At 45.0% G+C, this 6,444-nt stretch overlaps 1 long non-coding RNA gene across 9 annotated transcripts; it reads left to right on the top strand.

Annotated features, from left to right (window-relative positions):
- The first annotated feature begins 3,347 nt into the window (after window positions 1-3,347).
- LOC125213148 lies at window positions 3,348-6,444 on the top strand. Of its 9 annotated transcripts, none has more exons than XR_007174872.1 (6): window positions 3,348-3,522; window positions 3,700-3,884; window positions 4,062-4,246; window positions 4,404-4,950; window positions 5,108-5,654; window positions 5,812-6,444. It is a non-coding gene; the product is annotated as an uncharacterized LOC125213148 (long non-coding RNA). The 9 variants fall into 9 exon arrangements; XR_007174873.1 differs by having other exon boundaries at window positions 3,700-4,246; window positions 4,404-4,588; window positions 4,766-4,950; XR_007174871.1 differs by having other exon boundaries at window positions 3,700-4,246; window positions 5,108-5,292; window positions 5,470-5,654.

Raw genomic sequence — 6,444 nt, 5'->3', positions numbered from 1 at the left:
TCTGGGGTAGTCGGGAACGGAAGGTTATTTTCTTAGAAATTTCGTGGTTGGCAACACCGTCCGAGTGTGGACGAAGATACAATTCCTTTTAATTTCAGTTGTTTTGCTTGTTTTTACCGTCGAACTTCACGTTTGGGAGTCGACCTTGCTGTTGATGATACTTATTTGTCTTTCCGTTTGTTGATCTGCGTTTAGCAGTTAAATTTCAAGTCAATTTGCATATATCTCTCTGCTATTAGTTTATTTCTTCAAATGTTATGTCGATCTCTGTTTATTTTGAATTGTGGTGTCTGATATGGAATTTGGTGATAGATCTGTGGTTATTTGAGTATTTGGAGTTCCTTGTTTAAATCTGATGTGATGAAGAGTTTCTGTTGGTTGGAGTTCATGTCGGACGCTTGGATCCGGAGTGGATTTAGCGTCTGAGGTTGGATTCGACGTGTGGAAAGATAGTTGTTAGATGGATTCTATTTTCTTCTTGTTTTCTGTTTTGCTTCGTCTAGAGTATGCAGATCTGTTAGGTTCTTCGTTGTTTATGCATTAATTTGATTTAAAAGTTAGTTGCTCTGTTTTAATTTCGCTTATGTTGAAATTCGTAAGAAGTTTTACGCAATTTGGTTGTAGAAGACGATGTCGCTGTTAGTTAGTACGAGAGTTAGTTATTCTGCCAACTTTTCGTTCGTACTTTGCTTTTTCAGTCATGGTCCCCACAGTAGGTTTATTTCTTAGGTCTAGTCGTGAAGTAGTTTTCTTGGATCAAGTGTCGAACAGTTAATTTCCTTTACTACGCTCTTTCATAATTTTTGCCTAGGTCTAGCTGTTAGCTTAAGAATTTTAAAGTTTCCCAAGTCAAGTTAATTTTGTTTTTCCTCAACCCAAGAAAATGCGTGGCAACAGCCAACACCAAAAACACACCCAAATCCTTGAACATGAGTATTACGCATCCTTCTCTGTGTGATCGATCCCTACTTCCCTATACTAGGTTTAGTAAAGTGGTTGAGGGTTTTTGAAAGAAGTGCTCTGTGTGTCCGACGACCGAGATTCCTTGCGATCAACGAGTTCCTAGACCACGTGATCATGTGGATTTGCTGGATCTAGGGAACCTGTTATTTCCTATTTGAACACACAATACAACATAAGAGCTTTCAGTGACCGTATGAGAACACCATCTCAGCGGCACAAGATGATCAGATATGGCTAAGTGCAGGAAAAAGGGGCTGCAGCCCAATGTGAATAATTTTAGTAAGCTCAGGTCTTTGCAATAAAACCCCTGAGTGTTACTGTGATGATGGCTTGACAATATTTTTAAATGTATATGTGTATTTTTCGGCAATGTGTTGACTGAGTATTTTGTACTCAGCCCTGCATATATTTCGGTAATGTACTCAGTAAACTATGCAGCATTCAAAAGCGACCCAACGAGGCAACCGAGGAGGACTACCGTCTTCGAGCAATTCCGTTTGCTCTCAAGGGGGAGGCGAACACTTGGCTGCTAAGGCTTCCACCGGACTCGATCAACACGTGGAAGGATTTTAAACTGGAATTTCTGGACTACTTTTTTCCATCCAACAAGACGAATGCCTTGAAGAAGGAGATTCAGGAGTGCAAACAAGAATACGATGAGTCTCTGAGTTCTTATTGGTCCCGTTTCAAGGGGCTGCTGGATGCTTGTCCAAACCACAGGATGATAGAAGCGGAGACTTACTATCTGTTCTATGAAGGTGCAAACCCTGAATCAAAGGACTTGATGAACTCCTCGAGCGGGGGAAATTTTACCAAGAATAAGGCAAGTGAAGCTCGGGAAACCTTGGGGAGGCTGATCGAGGCAAAGAAGGCCTATGATAACCCGCGAAGCATATTGAGGAGAGGATCAGCTAATGCAGTGATGGATCAAGAAGACAAGAAGGTGGAAGATAGGATCGATAAACTGGAAAAGGCCTTGCTAAATGCAATCGAGAAATACAATCCGCATGCTCCAGTGGAAATTGAGAAATCCCCTGGTCAAGAGGAAAGGCAACTGCAACCATACTACAGTCAGCCCTGCGAAGGGGAGTGTCAAGCTCAAGCAAATTCGATGGGAAGTTGGAATCCCGATGGAAGTTGGAATCAAGGAAGACAGAGGGACGCTCCATGGAGGACTCACCCAAACTTTAGATGGACTGACCATGATCAAAGCCAGCCACCTCCTTTTCAGCTCACGAATTTTGCACACCCTCCGGAGAGGCAGTCCAACTGGTCAGGGAAAGGTCAAGAAGGACAATTACAGCTGGGGTATAGGAATCAGGACCAAGCTAATTGGGGAAACAAAAATCAGAACAACCCAGGAAGCTCCTATGTGCCACCTCATCAAAGAAACAATCAAGGAAACTACCAGAACTCCCAACCGAATCATCAAGGGAATCAAGGATCTGGTGGCCAGTACAATAACCATCAGGGAAATCAAGGGTCGAATAACCAATACAACAATCATCAAGGAAACTATCGACAGAACCAAGGTCAAGGACAAAATTCTGGTCAATTCCACTTCAGACCACAGCGGAGTTTGGATGACATGGTCCATGATCTGGTAAATTCACAGCAGTTCATGCAAGGTAACCTACACTCCAACAATGACATGGTGCACAAGTTACAAGATGCTCAGTCTGAACATAAAGCCGCCATGGACATGATGGCAAAACAACTTTCCCAGATCGCAGTTTCCTTGAATGAGATGCGAGGGAATGAAGGCAAACTTCCTGCTACCGTCAAACCGCCAGACCGAGCAAACATTAGTCAAATCACCTTGAGATCTGGGCGGGGTTACGAAGGGCCGACGTTGGAAACTGATGAGGAAGTGCCTATGCAAGTTAAAGAAGGGAAACAGAGTCAGAAACAGCAAGAGGAAGGCGCTGGACCGAGGGAGATCATTGTTCAGAGAGACCTCCAGAAGGAAGATTTAGGGGGATCTCTACCTCGATCAAGGGACCCGTTCTTCCTAGACCCCGAACCTGAGGAAGTAAGTAAGGAAGGAAACAAGGGAGTTGATGAAACCCAGGCTGGGACTTCCACAAATGCAGTAAAGCGAGCAAAACCATTTCCATATCGTGGGGAGGCGAAGAAGAAAAAGGATGAAAGAGGATCTCATGGAGATTTTCAGCAAGTTGGAAATCAACCTGCCATTCTTGCAAGCCTTGAAAATGCCCGCCTTCAGTAAGTTCATCAAGGAGTTTATTGCAGGGAAGACCAAGCCAGATGGGAAGATTGTGATTGGAGAGACTGTGTCTGCTGTGATACAAAAAAGAAGGATGCCCTCAAAATGCACCGACCCAGGTATAGCTAATGTTTTGATTGAATAAAGGTACTGATGAGGTGCGTGTCATCGGCGGCGCAGGCAGCCAAAACGACGACGGCGTCAAAGGTGTCGGATTGTGCTCAAATTCGGTCGGGAGTTGCGGAACGTGCCTACGACCGATAATCATTGCTATGCCATGACCGGTGATGTATTTTGGGCATCCGAGGTCGTCTGAGGGGCGAAAATGCCAGGTTACTGTCCTGATACACAAAAGTTACTGTTGTATATAAAGGAAGTCACTGTTCTGGTTCATCGTAGATACTGTTATAATTCTTCGTGGTTACTGCTATAATTCATCGAAGTGACTCTTCTAAATCATCGGGCTCACTGTTGTGATCTATAAAAGCTAATGTTTTGATTGAATAAAGGTACTGATGAGGTGCGTGTCATCGGCGGCGCAGGCAGCCAAAACGACGACGGCGTCAAAGGTGTCGGATTGTGCTCAAATTCGGTCGGGAGTTGCGGAACGTGCCTACGACCGATAATCATTGCTATGCCATGACCGGTGATGTATTTTGGGCATCCGAGGTCGTCTGAGGGGCGAAAATGCCAGGTTACTGTCCTGATACACAAAAGTTACTGTTGTATATAAAGGAAGTCACTGTTCTGGTTCATCGTAGATACTGTTATAATTCTTCGTGGTTACTGCTATAATTCATCGAAGTGACTCTTCTAAATCATCGGGCTCACTGTTGTGATCTATAAAAGCTAATGTTTTGATTGAATAAAGGTACTGATGAGGTGCGTGTCATCGGCGGCGCAGGCAGCCAAAACGACGACGGCGTCAAAGGTGTCGGATTGTGCTCAAATTCGGTCGGGAGTTGCGGAACGTGCCTACTACCGATACTCATGGCAATGCCATGACCGGCGATGTATTTTGGGCATCCGAGGTCGTCCGAGGGGCGAAAATGCCAGGTTACTGTCCTGATACACAAAAGTTACTGTTGTATATAAAGGAAGTCACTGTTCTGGTTCATCGTAATTCTTCGTGGTTACTGCTATAATTCATCGAAGTGACTCTATCGGGCTCACTGTTGTAATCTATAAAAGCTAATGTTTTGATTGAATAAAGGTACTGATGAGGTGCATGTCATCGGCGGCGCAGGCAGCCAAAACGACGACGGCGTCAAAGGTGTCGGATTGTGCTCAAATTCGGTCGGGAGTTGCGGAACGTGCCTACGACCGATAATCATTGCTATGCCATGACCGGTGATGTATTTTGGGCATCCGAGGTCGTCTGAGGGGCGAAAATGCCAGGTTACTGTCCTGATACACAAAAGTTACTGTTGTATATAAAGGAAGTCACTGTTCTGGTTCATCGTAGATACTGTTATAATTCTTCGTGGTTACTGCTATAATTCATCGAAGTGACTCTTCTAAATCATCGGGCTCACTGTTGTGATCTATAAAAGCTAATGTTTTGATTGAATAAAGGTACTGATGAGGTGCGTGTCATCGGCGGCGCAGGCAGCCAAAACGACGACGGCGTCAAAGGTGTCGGATTGTGCTCAAATTCGGTCGCGAGTTGCGGAACGTGCCTACTACCGATACTCATGGCAATGCCATGACCGGCGATGTATTTTGGGCATCCGAGGTCGTCCGAGGGGCGAAAATGCCAGGTTACTGTCCTGATACACAAAAGTTACTGTTGTATATAAAGGAAGTCACTGTTCTGGTTCATCGTAATTCTTCGTGGTTACTGCTATAATTCATCGAAGTGACTCTATCGGGCTCACTGTTGTAATCTATAAAAGCTAATGTTTTGATTGAATAAAGGTACTGATGAGGTGCATGTCATCGGCGGCGCAGGCAGCCAAAACGACGACGGCGTCAAAGGTGTCGGATTGTGCTCAAATTCGGTCGGGAGTTGCGGAACGTGCCTACGACCGATAATCATTGCTATGCCATGACCGGTGATGTATTTTGGGCATCCGAGGTCGTCTGAGGGGCGAAAATGCCAGGTTACTGTCCTGATACACAAAAGTTACTGTTGTATATAAAGGAAGTCACTGTTCTGGTTCATCGTAGATACTGTTATAATTCTTCGTGGTTACTGCTATAATTCATCGAAGTGACTCTTCTAAATCATCGGGCTCACTGTTGTGATCTATAAAAGCTAATGTTTTGATTGAATAAAGGTACTGATGAGGTGCGTGTCATCGGCGGCGCAGGCAGCCAAAACGACGACGGCGTCAAAGGTGTCGGATTGTGCTCAAATTCGGTCGGGAGTTGCGGAACGTGCCTACTACCGATACTCATGGCAATGCCATGACCGGCGATGTATTTTGGGCATCCGAGGTCGTCCGAGGGGCGAAAATGCCAGGTTACTGTCCTGATACACAAAAGTTACTGTTGTATATAAAGGAAGTCACTGTTCTGGTTCATCGTAATTCTTCGTGGTTACTGCTATAATTCATCGAAGTGACTCTATCGGGCTCACTGTTGTAATCTATAAAAGCTAATGTTTTGATTGAATAAAGGTACTGATGAGGTGCATGTCATCGGCGGCGCAGGCAGCCAAAACGACGACGGCGTCAAAGGTGTCGGATTGTGCTCAAATTCGGTCGGGAGTTGCGGAACGTGCCTACGACCGATAATCATTGCTATGCCATGACCGGTGATGTATTTTGGGCATCCGAGGTCGTCTGAGGGGCGAAAATGCCAGGTTACTGTCCTGATACACAAAAGTTACTGTTGTATATAAAGGAAGTCACTGTTCTGGTTCATCGTAGATACTGTTATAATTCTTCGTGGTTACTGCTATAATTCATCGAAGTGACTCTTCTAAATCATCGGGCTCACTGTTGTGATCTATAAAAGCTAATGTTTTGATTGAATAAAGGTACTGATGAGGTGCGTGTCATCGGCGGCGCAGGCAGCCAAAACGACGACGGCGTCAAAGGTGTCGGATTGTGCTCAAATTCGGTCGGGAGTTGCGGAACGTGCCTACTACCGATACTCATGGCAATGCCATGACCGGCGATGTATTTTGGGCATCCGAGGTCGTCCGAGGGGCGAAAATGCCAGGTTACTGTCCTGATACACAAAAGTTACTGTTGTATATAAAGGAAGTCACTGTTCTGGTTCATCGTAATTCTTCGTGGTTACTGCTA

The sequence above is a fragment of the Salvia hispanica genome, chromosome 3, assembly GCF_023119035.1.
Source record: "Salvia hispanica cultivar TCC Black 2014 chromosome 3, UniMelb_Shisp_WGS_1.0, whole genome shotgun sequence".
In the NCBI taxonomy this organism is placed as follows: Eukaryota; Viridiplantae; Streptophyta; class Magnoliopsida; order Lamiales; family Lamiaceae; genus Salvia; species Salvia hispanica.
Note: the sequence above shows the minus strand (reverse complement) of the source record. Positions and strands in the feature narration are given on the sequence as shown.